Genomic DNA, 19,958 nt, shown 5'->3' on the forward strand with positions numbered 1-19,958 from the left:
GAGTCGCTTTTCAGTATGACTGCTGCCAAATGAAATTCAAATGAGTTGTCATTATGCACATTTTTATTTCTACAAAATACAGTTGAAATATCATGACAGTTATACCTTATATCTGAGCACTATATCATTGATTAAAGGAGTAGTTCACTCACTAATCAAGATTGTGTCATGGTTTCAAACATGAGCGTGTTCATATGCAGTAGATGCATTAACCCTTGTGTGGTGTTAGTTTAGTTACTCAGCTAGTGTTCGTGGATCTTGTGGACCCGCTGAAGTTTGGGGGGTTTAATTCAGCACAATCAAACATGATATTTTAAAATACTCAACAGATGCCTATTTCATCCCTATTACAAGCTATATAAACAGCATATATGGTCAAAATTTATTAGAGCACATTTATGAATTAAAGTGTTACAAACATGTGTGGGAATGGAAGAAGCAGATAGATAGATAGATGGATGGATGGATGGATGGATAGACGGACGATAAACTAAGACAAACCTACATACGTGTATTGTGTGTAAACTGATTGTATGTAGTTTCTCATCTAAATTATTTAATCTGTGTTTTTGTGCAGGACTCCGGAGGGAAAATGTTCCACTGATTATTGTTCCTGCAACCTCAAAGTAAGATCAACACTCCCTCTCTCTCTCTCTCTCTCTCTCTCTCTCTCTCTCTCTCTGTCTCTGTCTCCCTGTCTCTCAGTCTCTCTCTCTCTCTCTCTCTCTCTCTCTCTCTCTCTCTCTGATGCACACACAGTGTTTGAGGCTCGTGGTTGGTGAGTTGGTGGTTAGTTTGGTTGTGATGACATTAGTGTCTGAAGATGAATCCAGCTGAAAGCTCTCTCTCTCTGTGTGTGTGCGTGTGTGTGTGTGTGTGTGTGTGTGTGTGTGTGTGGTGTATGCTCTTGTTTTTGTGTCATATCAACTCTGTATAATGTCATGGGTATGACACAGGTATTACAAGGAGAGGGTGATTATGAGGACATAACCCATCTCCCCATTTTTCAAAACACTTATAAATCATACAGAATGAGTTTTTTTGAGAAAGTAAAAATGCACAAAGTTTCCTGTGAGGGTTAGGGTTAGGTGTAGGGTTGGTGAAGGGACATAGAATATACAGTTTCTACAGAATAAAAACTATTACACCTATGGGATGAACACACTTTACACAGAAACAAACGTGTTTGTGTGAGAGAGAGATAGAGTGTGAGTGTGTATGTGTGTGTGTGTGTGTTTCTGAAGACGTCCCGCAGAGCCTCTGATCAGCGCTGATTCGTAACACTCGTCTCTGTAATGTGCTGTTGGTTCTTGTGTTGGATCTTGACATCTTGCAGATGAGATCTGCTGATGATCGATCACTGGTGTTCATCTCTTCAGAACGTATGTCATCTGAACAGATCTGCTCCAAACACACTCACGTTCATATTTAATCAAGTCCAAGACCCTCATTACACTCTCTGTCTTCTTTCAGGTCCTCTCCTCTCTGTTTTTATTATCGATCTATCTATCTATCTAGCTAGCTCTATATAGCAAGCTCTGTATAATTATATACAGCTCGTGTGATTGGCTCAGAAGAGTCTGGCAGCAGTAGTGAGATCAGGTGACTCCAGCCAAGCAGCTGTCATTGAGATCAATGTGTTAGAGATCTGAGCTCCTCAGCTCGACAGAGACCCACACTAACCAGCAAGATTCACCAGATCCTGCCTCTGAAGCCTCGTTTTACTTCACTGTTTTCATTCAGCCTTTATCCTTCTCTCTTTACCAGATCCGTGTCTAAACATTGTTCTCCTGTTGACTCTAGATCTAATTAACATTTGCACAAAAACACAAGAGATAATTATTTCTGCACAGTCACGATTCAGAAAACTCAGATAATTGAATTCTCCTCTTCATTTCCCTTAAAAACCCAAGTCAGCGGTCCAAACGCGGCTCCCTGAAGTTAATTATCTACATCATGGAATCATGCTTTCTTCCATTCGCAAACTTCTCCAGAATAACTCTTTACTCAACTTCATCAACTTCCACATTTGCTGTGAGATTTGTTGACTGATATGTCTTTTAGTTTGAAGAATCACACTCACTGGTCACTTTATTAGGTACATCTTGCTAGTACCTTGTTGGACCCCCTTTTGCCTTCAGAACTGCCTTGATTCTTCAAGGCATTGATTCAACAAGGTGTTTGAGACATTCCTCAGAGATTTGGTCCATACTGACATGATAGAATCACACAATTGCTGTAGATTTGTCAGCTGCACATCCATAATGTGAATCTCCTGTTCCAGCACATCCCAAATCTGCTCTTTTGGATTGGGATCTGGTGACTGTGGAGGCCATTTGAGTAAAGTGTACTCATTGTCATGTTCAAGAAACCAGTCTGAGATGATTTGAGATTTGTGACATGGTGTATTACCCTGCTGGAAGTAGCCATCAGTAGATGAGAGTAGCACCCAGTGTGGTCTTCTGCTGCTGTGGATCATCTGTTTCAGGGTTCGGTGTGTTGTGTGTTCAGAGACGGTCTTCTGCTGTGGATCATCTGTTTCAGGGTTCTGTGTGTAGTGTGTTCAGAGATGGTCTTCTGCTGCTGTGGATCATCTGTTTCAGGGTTCGGTGTGTTGTGTTCAGAGACGGTCTTCTGCTGCTGTGGATCATCTGTTTCAGGGTTCGGTGTGTCGTGTGTTCAGAGACGGTCTTCTGCTGCTGTAGATCATCTGTTTCAGGGTTCGGTGTGTTGTGTGTTCAGAGACGGTCTTCTTCTGTGGATCATCTGTTTCAGGGTTCGGTGTGTCGTGTGTTCAGAGATGGTCTTCTGCTGCTGTGGATCATCTGTTTCAGGGTTCGGTGTGTCGTGTGTTCAGAGATGGTCTTCTGCTGTGGATCATCTGTTTCAGGGTTCGGTGTGTTGTGTGTTCAGAGACGGTCTTCTGCTGCTGTGGATCATCTGTTTCAGGGTTCGGTGTGTCGTGTGTTCAGAGATGGTCTTCTGCTGTGGATCATCTGTTTCAGGGTTCGGTGTGTTGTGTTCAGAGATGGTCTTCTGCTGTGGATCATCTGTTTCAGGGTTCGGTGTGTTGTGTTCAGAGATGGTCTTCTGCTGTGGATCATCTGTTTCAGGGTTCGGTGTGTTGTGTGTTCAGAGACGGTCTTCTGCTGCTGTGGATCATCTGTTTCAGGGTTCGGTGTGTTGTGTTCAGAGACGGTCTTCTGCTGCTGTGGATCATCTGTTTCAGGGTTCGGTGTGTTGTGTTCAGAGATGGTCTTCTGCTGCTGTAGATCATCTGTTTCAGGGTTCGGTGTGTCGTGTGTTCAGAGATGGTCTTCTGCTGCTGTGGATCATCTGTTTCAGGGTTCGGTGCGTTGTGTTCAGAGATGGTCTTCTGCTGCTGTGGATCATCTGTTTCAGGGTTCGGTGTGTTGTGTTCAGAGATGGTCTTCTGCTGCTGTGAATCATCTGTTTCAGGGTTCGGTGTGTTGTGTTCAGAGACGGTCTTCTGCTGCTGTGGATCATCTGTTTCAGGGTTCGGTGTGTCGTGTGTTCAGAGACGGTCTTCTGCTGCTGTAGATCATCTGTTTCAGGGTTCGGTGTGTTGTGTGTTCAGAGACGGTCTTCTTCTGTGGATCATCTGTTTCAGGGTTCGGTGTGTCGTGTGTTCAGAGATGGTCTTCTGCTGCTGTGGATCATCTGTTTCAGGGTTCGGTGTGTCGTGTGTTCAGAGATGGTCTTCTGCTGTGGATCATCTGTTTCAGGGTTCGGTGTGTTGTGTTCAGAGATGGTCTTCTGCTGCTGTAGATCATCTGTTTCAGGGTTCGGTGTGTCGTGTGTTCAGAGATGGTCTTCTGCTGCTGTGGATCATCTGTTTCAGGGTTCGGTGTGTTGTGTGTTCAGAGACGGTCTTCTGCTGCTGTGGATCATCTGTTTCAGGGTTCGGCGTGTCGTGTGTTCAGAGACGGTCTTCTGCTGTGAATCATCTGTTTCAGGGTTCGGTGTGTTGTGTGTTCAGAGATGGTCTTCTGCTGCTGTAGATCATCTGTTTCAGGGTTCGGTGTGTCGTGTGTTCAGAGACGGTCTTCTGCTGTGAATCATCTGTTTCAGGGTTCGGTGTGTTGTGTGTTCAGAGATGGTCTTCTGCTGCTGTAGATCATCTGTTTCAGGGTTCGGTGTGTCGTGTGTTCAGAGACGGTCTTCTGCTGTGGATCATCTGTTTCAGGGTTCGGTGTGTTGTGTGTTCAGAGACGGTCTTCTGCTGCTGTGGATCATCTGTTTCAGGGTTCGCTGTGTTGTGTGTTCAGAGATGGTCTTCTGCTGCTGTGGATCATCTGTTTCAGGGTTCGCTGTGTTGTGTGTTCAGAGATGGTCTTCTGCTGCTGTGGATCATCTGTTTCAGGGTCCGGCGTGTCGTGTGTTCAGAGATGGTCTTCTGCTGCTGTGGATCATCTGTTTCAGGGTTCGCTATGTTGTGTGTTCAGAGATGGTCTTCTGCTGTGGATCATCTGTTTCAGGGTTCGCTATGTTGTGTGTTCAGAGATGGTCTTCTGCTGTGGATCATCTGTTTCAGGGTTCGCTATGTTGTGTGTTCAGAGACGGTCTTCTGCTGCTGTAGATCATCTGTTTCAGGGTTCGGTGTGTCGTGTGTTCAGAGATGGTCTTCTGCTGCTGTGGATCATCTGTTTCAGGGTTCGGTGTGTCGTGTGTTCAGAGACGGTCTTCTGCTGCTGTAGATCATCTGTTTCAGGGTTCGGTGTGTTGTGTGTTCAGAGACGGTCTTCTTCTGTGGATCATCTGTTTCAGGGTTCGGCGTGTCGTGTGTTCAGAGACGGTCTTCTGCTGCTGTGGATCATCTGTTTCAGGGTTAGGTGTGTTGTGTGTTCAGAGACGGTCTTCTGCTGTGGATCATCTGTTTCAGGGTTCGGTGTGTCGTGTGTTCAGAGACGGTCTTCTGCTGTGAATCATCTGTTTCAGGGTTCGGTGTGTTGTGTGTTCAGAGATGGTCTTCTGCTGCTGTAGATCATCTGTTTCAGGGTTCGGTGTGTCGTGTGTTCAGAGACGGTCTTCTGCTGTGGATCATCTGTTTCAGGGTTCGGTGTGTTGTGTGTTCAGAGATGGTCTTCTGCTGCTGTAGATCATCTGTTTCAGGGTTCGGTGTGTTGTGTGTTCAGAGATGGTCTTCTGCTGCTGTGGATCATCTGTTTCAGGGTTCGCTGTGTTGTGTGTTCAGAGATGGTCTTCTGCTGTGGATCATCTGTTTCAGGGTTCGTGTGTTGTGTGTTCAGAGATGGTCTTCTGCTGTGGATCATCTGTTTCAGGGTTCGTGTGTTGTGTGTTCAGAGATGGTCTTCTGCTGCTGTGGATCATCTGTTTCAGGGTTCGGTGTGTTGTGTGTTCAGAGATGGTCTTCTGCTGCTGTGGATCATCTGTTTCAGGGTTCGCTATGTTGTGTGTTCAGAGATGGTCTTCTGCTGCTGTGGATCATCTGTTTCAGGGTTTGGTGTGTTGTGTGTTCAGAGACGGTCTTCTGCTGCTGTGGATCATCTGTTTCAGGGTTCGGTGTGTTGTGTGTTCAGAGATGGTCTTCTGCTGTGGATCATCTGTTTCAGGGTTCGGTGTGTTGTGTGTTCAGAGATGGTCTTCTGCTGTGGATCATCTGTTTCAGGGTTCGGTGTGTTGTGTGTTCAGAGATGGTCTTCTGCTGCTGTGGATCATCTGTTTCAGGGTTCTGTGTGTAGTGTGTTCAGAGACGGTCTTCTGCTGCTGTTGATCATCTGTTTCAGGGTTCGGTGTGTTGTGTGTTCAGAGATGGTCTTCTTCTGCTGTGGATCATCTGTTTCAGGGTTCGGTGTGTTGTGTGTTCAGAGACGGTCTTCTGCTGCTGTGGATCATCTGTTTCAGGGTTCGGTGTGCTGTGTTCAGAGACGGTCTTCTGCTGCTGTGGATCATCTGTTTCAGGGTTCGGTGTGTTGTGTGTTCAGAGATGGTCTTCTGCTGCTGTGGATCATCTGTTTCAGGGTTCGGTGTGTTGTGTGTTCAGAGACGGTCTTCTTCTGCTGTGGATCATCTGTTTCAGGGTTCGGTGTGTTGTGTGTTCAGAGACGGTCTTCTGCTGCTGTGGATCATCTGTTTCAGGGTCCGGCGTGTCGTGTGTTCAGAGATGGTCTTCTGCTGCTGTGGATCATCTGTTTCAGGGTTCGGCGTGTCGTGTGTTCAGAGACGGTCTTCTGCTGCTGTGGATCATCTGTTTCAGGTTTCGGTTTGTAGTGTGTTCAGAAATGCTCTTCTGCATATATTGGTTGTAATGAGTGATTATTTGAGTTACTGTTGTCTTTCTATCATATCTATCAACTGCTGCTCATTAGATATTTTCGCTTTTTCAGACCATTCTCTTTAAACTCCAGAGATATTTCTGTGTGAAGATCTCAGTAGATCAGCAGTTTTTGAAATACTCAGAGCAGCCCTTCTGGCACCAACAACCATTCCATGTTCAAAGTCACTTAAATCCCCTTTTTCTTCCCATTCTGATTCCCGTTTTGAACTTCAGCAAGTGGTCTTCACCACATCTAGATGCCTAAATGCATTGAATTGCTGCCATGTCATTTGCTGATTAGCAATTTGTGTTACCAAGCAATTGAACAGGTGTACCTAATAAAGTGTCCTGTGAGTGTAGATATCAGTTTATGGCTGTCAGAAATTATATGCTGCTGAATAAACATGCAAATAAAACTCAAAATAAATAAATTATTTCAGATGGGATTTACTGCCAGGGAAAGATTATGTCCCTTTTATTCTCACAAAGCTGGGTTCACTAATCAGCACATAACAAAAGCCAGCTGGAATTACAGAGCCAGTGAACCAGTTCAAGGAACGAAAGCGAAAACCTGTGGATTTTATCGAATTTTGATAGAACCCACAACCTCATACCACTAACTGGCTGTAGACATTAACTGGCCTTTGAGTGGGTCATTTCTATTATAATAATATATTTCTTAATATATTCCACAACCAGGCTTGATTGCCCAGCAGCAGCATCACATATAGGTGTAAATCAATCATTCCAGTTATTGGATGAAAAAAATAAAAATAAAATTGCGACGAGAGAAACATATAATCAACAGCTACTACTGTGGAGAAAAAGACACAAAGAGGAGAACCGCCAGCAGCTGAATTTGTCTCGACAAAATAGGAACAACAAGATCTAAAAGCTGCTCAATTTGCTGCCATGACGGAAAATGTGTATGTGTGTGTTTGTGTGTGTGTGTGTGTGTGTTTATTACTTTTTTATATGTGTTAATATACTATATGGCTCCACAGACAACACCAGCTTTGATTTTGCACAATTATTATAATTGTATAGACTGAGATGTAAAGAACTTTGAACTGTCAAAAGTGATAAGGTATAGCTAGGTCCAGACCAAACCATACGAAAGTACTGAATTTACAGAAGGTATACTTAACTAAGAATATTTCAGGAAACTTTTCAGAAAACGCTGTACTTTAATATTATTAGGTTATTATTATTACTATTATTACAACTACTACCAATTTCAGAATGATAATAATAGAGAGGAACACAGGAACAGAAACATTAAAACATCAATTCTGCTCAAAGTGAACTGAATGGATTCTTTTTTTTTTTTTTTCAATTCCTGATTAAAACTAAAAGCATTTTAAAGTTTGAATATATATATATATATATATATATATATATATATATATATATATATATATATATATATATATATATATGTGGCGAGTGGGGCGGGGCCGAGAGGCGTGGGAACGGGGAGTGAGGCCAGGTGTAGTGATTGAAGATGAGCTGCACCTGCGCCCCACTCCTCGTTCCCACGCCCCTGGCCCCGCCCCACTCGCCACAATATATATATATATATATATATATATATATATATATATATATATATATATATATATATATATATATATATATAATGAAAAGAAATTAAAACAACAATTAAAAGCTAATTTAAAATCTTAATAAGCACTGTAATGGTATATATGTAGTACTTTTACAGTGTTTTTATTTTTTTAAACTTGATGCAAGCTTGAGTCTTGGTAGCCATGAACTGATGTTTTTTTACGGAAACAATGGAGTGAAAGTGAGTTAATAATTAATTTAAATTTTTAGCTGAACCATCTTTAACAGAATTTCTGTCTGAGACTCAAGCAGGATAAAACATTTCAAGATTTTAGGCTTTAGGGTTTAGACAAACTGTTACAGATGAGAAATGACAGAACGACGCTCGATAGCAGATGCAGCGCAAACAGATGTGCACACATTAAAATCATCTTCAGATGAAAACAGGTCAAGCTTATGCACCTGACTGTGTCCTGTGGGACTCGTAATCATCTTTAATTAAGAAAACAATCTTCCTCTGCTCAGAGTTCACTAAACTGAGACCTACTTCTGGATTCATCCTCTTCAATGCTGTTGTTTCTGAAGGTTCCTGTCTGAGGATGACATTTCATCCATGTTTGAAGAACCAGACTTTAGTGGAAAAAAGAAAGAAGATGTTTAACCAAATGCATATGCTGCTCTTTTCCATGTAATAATAATTAACCTTGTTAAGCATGTCTCATCAAATTTGAACAAATGTCTGTTAATTATATTACTTTATAATTTATAGTAACTCATCAGTTCTGGTAGTAACTGATTACATGCAAACATATATCGATTGTAAATAGGATTTTTTTTTTTTTTTTTTTTTGCTCAGATTACAGTCACAATTTTATGAATTACATGATAACATATTTTTCACATATGGACAATCGATTATTCATAATTTATTGATTCTAAAAATCCTACTTTTTCATACCATTTATCTTTGACTGTATGTTGTATAAATATATTTGTAAATCACACTTAAGGGGTGCACTTTTTGATGTTGATATAAAAATGGAATACATTTTCTTTCTCTCTCTCTTTTTTAAAATCATTAAGAATAATATCAATATTTGATGATAAATGTAAATTTGGATAAAAAAGTAAACTAAAAAGTAATTAGAAAACATTACCTAAAATGAGTAACCTAAATGAATTTGATCATATAATTTGTAATCAGTAACGGACGACAGTTTGTAATCCACCGAGCTCTGTAACTCGCAGGATTGAGGCATGAGGTGATGACCTGTAACCAGGTGAGTTTGCAATGAGTTGCAGGTTTGTTGAGAGAAACTCTGAAGTTATTCTGGGAAAAGTCTCGGTTAGAAAAGAACAAGGCCCAAATTATTTTACATTGTTGAAAATATCAAAAGTTTTAATAATCTCATTCAGTACGTCACTCAAGAGTAATTTACTCAGCTTGATATGGAAGTCTTTGAGTGTGTGTTATTCTGTATGCAGTGATTTGAGGCTTTAATGGAAGTCTTGTTAATTTCCGTCTTGCTCTCAGTCTGCTTTAACTGAAGAGGGACGAGCTTGGGCAGAGATTTGTCTTGATTGACTCAGGAAAGTGTGGCTTTTAATGTGTGTCTGACTTAAAATTATAATGCTTAGGTTTTGAAAATGTGAGAAGCAATTTTATAGAAAATGCAGTGTTCTTTTTTCCTTTCTTTCTTTCTTTCTTTCTTTCTTTCTTTTTTTTTGGTGAAGATATCTAAATTTTTCAGTTAAAGTGACTCTCAATCTCGCTTCTAGATCATTTTGTTGTTATTTGTTACTCCTATGTTACGAGGCCTCAGACCTTTAGATGGAGAGGAGACCGTAGAACAGAAAAAAGCTAGCATTTCCAAAATTGTGTTTTTATGCCTTAGAGATTATGATGTTAAAAAAGACAATTGGAAACAATGAAGATTATAGATAATTGATGTGATTTTTGTAGGGAAGTGCATATACATAGAACATTTTGGAAGGCCACTTTTGTTGTTGTTGTTGTTGTAAACAGATATATAATCTAGAGATGTCACTGTTAAGTGTGACGTCAAAAGAGAAAAATTACAGACAATTTCATGCACAAAAATCAGCTAATTCTGGTCAATCTGTGCATCTCTCATTTAACTAAGTATATAATCAAGTGAAGATGGTGAAATAAGTGGAACATGTTGTGGTAACTATAACAATAAGTGTATCAATGTCCAAACCAAAGAACATCAATGTTCTGCTTCTTCAAACTCTCACTGCAGGTTTGTTGTTTGTGCCATTTTCAACGCTCAAGAATGGCAGCTTACTTTCTTATAGTCCATCATCTGAAAAAACTAAAAATAAATAATAAATAAATAAATGTTTTGGAAGTGGTTCCAACTATATGTGTGGTTTTGGCATCATTAAAGTTTTAATGATTCTATGAAAACAGCAAACTCTCTAGTTATATTTCTGTATTCAGTAGTGGCCTGTGCTTCACACCCGCTGCGTCCAATGAAGGAAAAGCGCTGAGAAATCTGATATTTCTGAGTCTGCAGGAGGAAGGTTGGCATGCCGTCACAGAATTCCTGGAGAACAGCGAGTCGCCCTCCGTCCTCCTGCCCACTTCCCTCCGCAGCTAATAAAGTGTAACTCTTTATCTCAGACAGGTTTTTAATATCAGCGGAACAAAATTAAGTTGACCCCATCACAAAGCCTCAGGACTGACGGTGAAGTGTAAGCCGGCCTTCTCCTCTAATCTCGCTGTCGCTCCTCCCGCGCTCCCCTCACACACCGATAAGACCTCCCTCGCGCTAGCGCTAAGTCTAATGAAGATCTTATCTAGTCTCAACAGTAGATATTAACATGTCCTCATCAATTCCACAACCCTCGGCCTCCCTCAAATCAGCACCAAACAATGCCTCACCGATGGATTCAGAGAAATGAGCTTTCCTTCATTTTCTGGCATTGAAATTCGTCAAACACTCATCAAGATTAATCAAACGCCGGCGTTCGGATCAGCGAGAGCAAACTAAAATGACTTCATTGTCGAGGTTCTGAATCAAGGTTCTGACAAGTGGACACGCCCCTTACTGCTGATTTGTTCAAAGCGTGTCTTGGTGCTCGGTTTGATCCACTTACAACAGGGTTTCTCAGAAATTGCTTACAGTGCCTTTAAAGTACACTTGAGTTTTGATGCGATCACTTAACGCATGCAACACAACCTTTCAAACTATGCTTCATTTCATATCATGCATGAACATTAACCTCTGCACACTAGAAAGTCCCATCATTTTCCAGTTTTCCAGCATTTGTGCTTTCACTCTGAACAGTTTGAGTATATATATATATATATATATATATATATTTTGAAGAGTCAGCTGCCTCCCCCATAATTATCATTGTCACCCCGTGCCAAATTGCCGCTCCCGACAGGAGTGGGTGTGTGAGAGGAGGGGCGCTGGATGAGCCAGGGATTGCGGCGTGTGATGGGGCACACCTGATGTAAATGGAATCTCATCACCGCCGCTGTTTAAAGGCCCAACGCACCTCTCTTCGATAGACCGGACTCTTCCCAGTCCATGCACGCTGGTGTCCTCGTGGGTCAAGGAAGGGTGCGTTGAGGGACTCCCGTGCTGCCAGATGAGTGAGCTACCGGACCCGCGGTCTGGACGATAACCGCACCTGTTTACACAGCCATCAGGCCAGGAGGTCAGGCCATCTACCCTCTTCAAGTGCCGTGACCAGCGAGAAGGATGCAGCCACTGGAATAAGCTGCCGCTGAAGAATATATTAAAACACCAACGAGTTGGCCGGCGACATCCTCTGACGTCACTACCGGCGTGACTATGGATAAATAGGCACCAGGAGGACACATCATTCACTTTTCATCTGAAGGTTGCATCTGAAGCATGGCAAGGAGCTAGAGGATGCAGTGTCTCATTCCTTACTCAGGGATCCATGGTTACATTCATAACCTGAGACATTCCCTTTCAAGGAAACTTCTAACAGTGTCCTCTAGTGTTCGCTATGGGGAACAGTATACCCATGCCGCCATGCTGAGGGGAGTGCATGCCAGAATAAAGATACCTTTAAAGGGATCCGGCTAAGAACCCACTAAGTCTTGCCTGTCACACAGGGGCTACCGCTTAGTCTTGCATAAGCTTGCTGAAGAAGCTTTCTCAACAGGTCCCTAGTAGCAACACCCTGTTTAGATAGGTATCCGAGGACACATAGGTGGTGTGGCGCCCAAGATGAATGGGGCTTTTACCAACTCAAGAAAGGGCATGAAGCAACCGTGCGAAGCCCTCACCCTATAGGATTTTAGAGAGAATGCACACTTACCATAGCATGGATTTTAAATACTGTTCTGAGGAAGAGGCTCTCGTGGCACTCTGATAGAGCAGCTTCATTGATGGATTGGTGTATCTCAAAACAATATGTCTGAGAGTCATCAACTCAATCTGTGGAAATAATCCTGGAGCGATCTGGGGAAAGAACAGAGAACTCAGTCTCACAAGAGAGGAGAACTTCAAATTCAGAATGAGAGTAGTGCACTCATAGGCGACCCTTTTTGGAAAAGGGGAGCACTGCTAAACTACCATGAGAATTGCCCAAATAGCCCCTCATGTTGAGGAAAGCGATGCTTGAAGTGTATAAACAAATTCAAACTGGTGAAGCCCAAGGAACCTAGGTCTAACCATCTTAATAAAGGGAACGAACCTTAGCATGTAATCCTTACCGTACAGGATTTCAGAAAGTCTTGCTTGCACACTCACCACCATGTGGTTTTCAGAAAGTACACAGAGCTTAGCGTGTGTACCTAAAGGTTCCTAAGCATCGCATGAGTGCTGAACCGCAGAGGAGAGGCAAGCTCAAATTTACAAACCTCTAGCGAGGGGAGCATCACCTGAGGCAGCATACACAGGAAGACTTCCGTAACTGCCACCTCCACTTCCCGCTGGATGCGACGGCACAACTAAGCGGCCTCAGGATGACCTGGCTTGACATCCATGAAATTCCTTGCAGTGCTGTGCCAGGCCTGATGATCAAGGAGGCTCCCACAGAAACCTGTGATCTCAGCCGCCTAATACCAGAACATGAAGCCAGAATCAGGGCAATCATACCGGCTTGGACAAAATGCTGATGAGTATTTAGTAAACACAGTGACTGAGCACTGCAAAGGAAACTCACAGATGTTATTAGTAGACACATAACCACCAACAATTTAATACACATATAAGTATATACAGAAAGGGTTTCATACTCACCCTGGTTCCTGTGCTGGAGCTCTTTTGAAGCCTTTTATTCCGGACCATCAGTAAGGTGGTTGCTATGAACATAGAACCAACCAAAAACATTATAGGTCCAGCATAGGAGACTGTTATGCAATAAATTTCCACCTAACCTTGATCAGGTGGAGAGCTGGTGGTTACAAGGATTAGGAAGGGGAGTATAAGAGCGGAAGTAAACCCCCCCGCAGGTGGGGGATGAGCACGAGTCACTACACTAGCCTTCTGTGCCCATTTTTGTTCCTCAGATCGAGATGGGCCAGGACCCCTATGTTGTTCGGCCTCGGACCAGGACCTTCATCGAATGAAGGACTTGCAAGCAGCTGAGTGCGCCTTCGCATCCCAGAACTTCTCAATTACCGTCTCAATGAAAATACAGAAAAGTTCTGAAGATGAAACCTGAGCATCGAGAAGAAAGTATTTTCTTTCTTCCCGATGTCAGCCAGGTTCATCCACAGATGTCTCTCCATTACCACCATGGCTGCCATAGTCCTGCCCATGGTGGAGGCAGCCTGCTTGGTAGCACGGAGAGAGAGATATGTGGTGCAGCGCAGCTTGGCTACCTGGTTAGCTGAAAGGCCCTCACCTTTATCCAGGTCCTTCAGCAGATCAGCCTGATAAGCCTGAAGCACTGCCATCAAGTGCAACGAAGCCTCAGTCTGACCTGCTGCTGCTTATGCCTTGCAATTTAAGCAGGATGTATCCTGGAGGGGCTTAGATGGCAAGGAGGGAGATTTAAGAGAGGATGTTTCCCCCACTGAGAGATGGCTAGCCAGCGTCTCTTCTACAGGGGGCATCCTCTCATAGCCGCTTTCTCACATCACCTCGATGTTGGCATAACTTGTATGCTGAAATTCGTATGCTGAAACTTTCCTGAGTAGATCCCAGCAGAACACTAACTTCAGTATCAGGGTTAATGATAAAACATCCTCCTCCTGAAGTACACTCTTGTCTGCCACCGACGAGCATGAAAGGGATAGTTCCTCTTTAAACTCCACCAGACATCCACCTGCGACCCCACGAGCTCACTCTTCTCCATGCCTCAGCAGTGGCGTGTCCTGAACCGCGGGAAGCAGATGGCTGTCCCTCTTTACTTGAAAAGTGAGACAGAGGAGAGCGGAGCTTTTTCATAGAAAAATGCTCACAATGCACGCAGATTTCCCCCTCAATGACATTGCGTGTGTGCTCTTCACCCAAACAAATGATGCGAAGACTGTGTGTGTCATCGAGTGTCAAATAACGCTGACATGGATGTACACATTGTCTAAATGCCTTGCTAGAGGATGCCACAATAAACAGAGAAACATCACTCTTGTTGACGAAGAAGAGAGTGATGTGTTCTCCTGGTGCCTATTTATCCATAGTCGCGCCAGTAGTGACGTCAGGGGCTGTCGCCGGCCGACTCGTTGGGGTTTTTTCTATGTATGCTTCAGACACAGGTCATGACAAGGTGTTCCCCATAGCGAAAATGAAAGCGAACGATTCATTAAAGACTTGATAGCACTATCAAACCCATTCACTGAATTTTGTCCAGAATCACTCCCAGTGTGTGGGAATGTAAAAACAGCGCAGCTTTACGGTGGACAGATTGAAACACTGTGCACTCTGACTTCACAAACACAGTCAATCAGAATATCACAATGCTTTTTGTATGTCTAGAAATACAAAAAATACAGTTTATTAAACATAGGATATAATAATACAAATAAAATAAAATAAACTGTGCAGAAATGAGGACATCTTACTATTTTTTTTTTATTTTATTGTGTGTGTGTGTGTGTGTGTGTGCATGTGTGTGTTGTTGAAAGGAGGAAAAGTAAAGTATTCTGGATCTCTTATCATTGCTTGTGGCATTGGAGGAGTTGGGGGGGGGGGGGGGGGGGCAGATGAAATATTAAGTGTGAGCATGGCTGGAGGACGTGGGAAATAAATGGGTTTGCTTGACAGATTTGCTTGAGATTTGGATGGATCCAAACCTGGCCTGAAAAAAAGCTACAGATAAAATTACTACTTCAAAGTGGTTTGTAAAAGATGAATCATTAGATTTATTGATATACATCATTTTATTAATTAATCTATTTATTTATTTGTTGAACCTTTTCCCAAAAAAGAGACCAGATATAAAAAGGATTTTGTGTAGTCAGAGAATAGTGCTCATGAAAATAGCGTCAGCCTTTATTTTGTGATGTCCTTATTCATACTGAAGATTCAATACATTGCAGACATGAAATATTGATGTGAGTGTAAATTGTTTTATTATGTGAGTGTGTAGTGTGAAGTTCAGTGTGAAACAACGATCAACTACAGTTTAGTGCCACGTGCATTTAATGGCCGAATGTCATGACTTATCAGAAAATATATATATATATAGCCATTTGCTTTATGTGCAATTTGAATGTTTGTTTATAAAGCACTTTAATAGTAATTTAGCAATGTACCAACTGACAGGGTTTTTGAATAGTATGGTATTGTTTAGTAGATTTTAATTGATATTGAAATAAAACAAAATATTGTGAATTGATATTTAAATGAAACAAAATATTGTGAATCAAAATCAAATTTGTGAAATTTGTCTCAATACCGAGCTCTAACTTTGGCATTTTAGACATAATTTAGTAAAACCTGATTATAATGTACAGGTGAGGTCTGATTTTCTGCATCTGTGGGTTCATGTTTTTATTGGTCGGGACGGTCTGTTAGTCCTCGGGGTCTCGTGATGCTCGTATCTGTCTATTTAAGAAGCAGATCGATGGCCGCCCCGATGGGTTGATCATCTTAATGCTTAATCAATGCAGTCCAGCGCTCAGGAGTCCCCGGGGCCCCAGGAGACTCATTCATCGCTGTGTGTGTGTGTGTGTGTGTGTGTGTGTGTGTGTGTGTGTGTGTGTGTGTGTGTGTGTGTGTGAGAGTTATTCTAATCTGTGACGGCCGTCTTCATGCCTGCAGACAAACACTCGTGTTGCTATTGATCTAGTGAGAGTCTTTTATGACTCGCAGATATCTTCTTCTCTTCTCTCACATCAATAAAAAGAGAAGTGTTAGCATGCTTTTATAAAAAGAGTACTTAATACAGAAATAATGTACTTTAAGCCTCTGAGGTCAAAGGGTATTTTTGGGGCCTGAAGAAGTTTTGTCATGCCCTGACATTTTTTCAGTTTCTTATAAAATGCTTGGTTAGTGAAAAACTAAAAATGTTAAATCACTTGAATAAGGCAATAAAACACATACAGAACATTGGTTCCTGGGACTTCTGAGAACTAGAACTTGTAGCTTAGAATTTTTATTTCTAACTTATGTGAAAATCATCTTGTTTACTCTCTTACAAAAAACAATATATTGATTTAAATTTTCTAAAACACTTTTTGTTGGTAGAAGTCATATGCTAGTAGGTGTCAACTATAATAAATATCATTGTGATTTACACCTGAGAAGACAAAGGCCGCATAATGAGCTGCATAATGCAACGAACATAAAAATATACACATTTATTGGTCCCACTTTATATTAGGTGGCCTTAACTACTATGTACTTACATAAAAAAATAAGTACAATGTACTTAATTTGTTCATATTGTATTGTAAAACACTTTTGCTGCTATTGAGGTGGGATAGGGGTAAGGTTAGGGTTGGAGGTATGGGTAAGTTTAAGGGTGGGTTAAGGTGTAAAGTATGAGTCAACAGTGCAAATATAAATGTAATTACAGAAATTAATTACAGATGTAATTACATGTCGTTTTTTTTTTTAAATATAAGTACAATGTAAAAACATGTATGTACACAATAAGTACATTGTACTAAATTATTAATTAAAATGTAAGTAAATAGTAGTTAAGGCCACTTAATATAAAGTGGGACCCATTTATTTTGTCATCACGTGTGTTGGAACCGCAGGCGGTGAGTAAAACTGCTTATCAAGTAAACAACATGCGATGTTGTCATCAAACTGCACTTTCCACATGTACAGCTTAAAAAAAAATAAAAAAAATAAAAGACGACATAAAGTGGAGTCATTTTCCAAAACCGCTAAGCAAATATATACAGTTTCAGTACATACCACATAGAGACGTCGTTGCTGATGCTGCTCTTGTTAAATTTCAGCCTCTGGATCTGATTCTGGATCATAAATATACGCTGAATCTGACTGTTAGCCATGGTTTGTTTTGGATGATGGTTTTTTTCCTCACGGTGTCACAGCTTCCAAACGCTCTCAACTCAAAAGCCTACTGGCGCTCGTGATTCTTTAGCTCCGCCCACACGTCACGCCTCCAGCCGGTCGTGTTTTTACGGGAAAAATCGGTACAGACTATCTTTCTCTTATGAATATAATAAAACTAAAGACTTTTTGGAGTTATGAAGGATGCAGTACTACTCTATAGGTACTCAAGATTAACAGGAGATTGAGTGAAAACCAGCATTTCACCAACCCTTTAAAGAGTTTATTAGGAACAATCAAAGCTGACTTTTAAAGCTGATTTTTTTGCATCATTACTGCAGTCACACAATCCTTCAGAAATCCTTTTAACAATCTTATTTTCTAATATATATATGTATATATATATATATATATATAGAGAGAGAGAGAGAGAGAGAGAGAGATAGATAGATAGATAGATAGATAGATAGATAGATAGATAGATAGATAGATAGATAGATAGATAGATAGATAGATAGATAGATAGATAGATAGATAGATAGATATCTCATGTCTCTTCGTTGAGTATTCACGGAGATACAGTTCATTTTAATGATGTGTTTGTAAATGAAGATCAGCGCAGAAAAAGGCTGCAGAGAACACACCTTATTTGTTATCTTTATTTTATAAATGAATTAAGTTTTGTTGTTATTATGTCTGTATACAAAAAGTAAACCCTTTACAGATTAATTTGATCAAGTCAAGTTACCTTTATTTGTATAGCGCTTTAAACAAAATACATTGCGTCAAAGCAACTGAACAACATTCATTAGGAAAACAGTGTCTCAATAATGCAAAATGATAGTTAAAGACAGTTCATCATTGAATTCAGTGATGTAATCATTTCAGTTCTGTTTAAATAGTGTCTGTTTTTATTTGCAATCAAGTCAATGATATCGCTGTAGATGAAGTGACCCCAACTTAACAAGCCAGAGGCGACAGCGGCAAGGAACCAAAACTCCATCGGTGACAGAATGGAGAAAAAAACCTTGGGAGAAACCAGGGCCAGTTCTCCTCTGACCAGACGAAACCAGTAGTTCAATTCCAGACTGCAGCAAAGTCAGATTGTGCAGAAGAATCATCTGTTTCCTGTGGTCTTGTCCTGGTGCTCCTCTGAGACAAGGTCTTTACAGGGGATCTGTATCTGGGCTCTAGTTGTCCTGGTCTCCGCTGTCTTTCAGGGCAGTAGAGGTCCTTTCTAGGTGCTGATCCACCATCTGGTCTGGATACGTACTGGATCCGGGTGACTGCAGTGACCCTCTGATCTGGACACAGACTGGATCTGGTGGCTACGGTGACCTCGGAACAAGAGAGAAACAGACAAATATTAGCGTAGATGCCATTCTTCTAATGATGTAGAAAGTACGGTTTTATGTGGAGTGTTTCCGGTTCCGGTTTACCTAATTAATGCAGCCTAAAAATCCTTTAATGGATTTGGATATTAAAAACATATTAGTATGTTATGTGTATGCCAGGTTAAAGAGATGGGTCTTTAATCTAGATTTAAACTGCAAGAGTGTGTCTGCCTCCCGAACAATGTTAGGTAGGTTATTCCAGAGTTTAGGAGCCAAATAGGAAAAGGATCTGCCGCCCACAGTTGATTTTGATATTATAGGTATTATCAAATTGCCTGAGTTTTGAGTACGTAGCGGACGTAGAGGAGTATAATGTAAAAGAAGCTCATTCAAATACTGAGGTGCAAAACCATTCGGGGCTTTATAAGTAATAAACAATATTTTAAAATGTATACGATGTTTGATAGGGAGCCAGTGCAGTGTTGACAGGACCGGGCTAATATGGTCATACTTCCTGGTTCTAGTAAGAACTCTTGCTGCTGCATTTTGGACTAGCTGTAGTTTGTTTTTAAACGTGTATGTGGTAATATAGGCTAGTTACATCGGGCAGGACATCCAAACGCTTCAGCTCTCCTCTCATGATCAACCTTAAATATGGCTTATCATCTGGAAAGTATTAGCAACATTACATGGCTGCTCAATCTAATGTTAACCCAGATAAATTACTGCTGTGTAACACCGTGTCTACACCTGACAGTAACTGCAGCTCACTGCAGGACAGATGGAGGCAAATGTGTGGTCACTTAAATATTAAATACTACGTAAATTTTGGTCATACAGATGAGTAATACGACGCTACGTTTATTTGTGTGCACTCATAATAACAAAAAAATCCTGCTTTTGTAAAATAATTTAAGCAAACAGGACACACTTTCTGCAGTCTGTCTCTGTGAATTTGAGCATGAAACTGTGTATATCTTTGCCTTACAGAAAAAAAAAAAAAGATCTAATGAAATGTCTACTTTCAAGTTAACCAATTCAAAATGTTAATGCAGCCTCCTTATTGTTTTTCCCTGACACATTCATAATCATTACTTCTGCTGGTTCACCGTGGCAAGCTTTATGTGTGCGTTTGAGCACTTATTAGGCTATGTATGCAATTAAAGTCTCTGTATTATCATTTAAATTGTTTATTAATGTGCGATTAGTCAACTAATGCTTCAAATGAATGACTACTAGTGGGCCAGAAAAATCTTAGTCGTGAACAGCCTTTGTCTGATCAGTCTGAAAAGATATAGCAACAAACTAAACATCAGGGCCAATGTGTCTGGCAAA

At 41.1% G+C, this 19,958-nt stretch overlaps 3 protein-coding genes across 37 annotated transcripts in view; 1 reads left to right on the forward strand and 2 right to left on the reverse strand.

Moving 5' to 3' along the window:
* The window catches only part of LOC127962387 (histone H2B), a 966,021-nt gene that overhangs the window by 480,999 nt on the left and 465,064 nt on the right, over positions 1-19,958 (reverse strand). The window lies entirely within an intron of this gene.
* The window catches only part of LOC127962369 (histone H3-like), a 931,300-nt gene that overhangs the window by 479,551 nt on the left and 431,791 nt on the right, over positions 1-19,958 (reverse strand). The window lies entirely within an intron of this gene.
* Positions 1-19,958, forward strand: part of LOC127962334 (receptor-type tyrosine-protein phosphatase delta-like) — a 398,656-nt gene that overhangs the window by 177,852 nt on the left and 200,846 nt on the right. For all 34 annotated transcript variants that reach the window (XM_052561877.1, XM_052561880.1, XM_052561892.1 and 31 more), the window contains exon 6: positions 578-626. The gene's annotated coding sequence lies outside the window, so the exon portion shown is untranslated. The remainder of the gene's footprint in view (positions 1-577; positions 627-19,958) is intronic.

This window comes from Carassius gibelio, chromosome B7, assembly GCF_023724105.1.
Source record: "Carassius gibelio isolate Cgi1373 ecotype wild population from Czech Republic chromosome B7, carGib1.2-hapl.c, whole genome shotgun sequence".
Lineage (NCBI taxonomy): Eukaryota > Metazoa > Chordata > Actinopteri > Cypriniformes > Cyprinidae > Carassius > Carassius gibelio.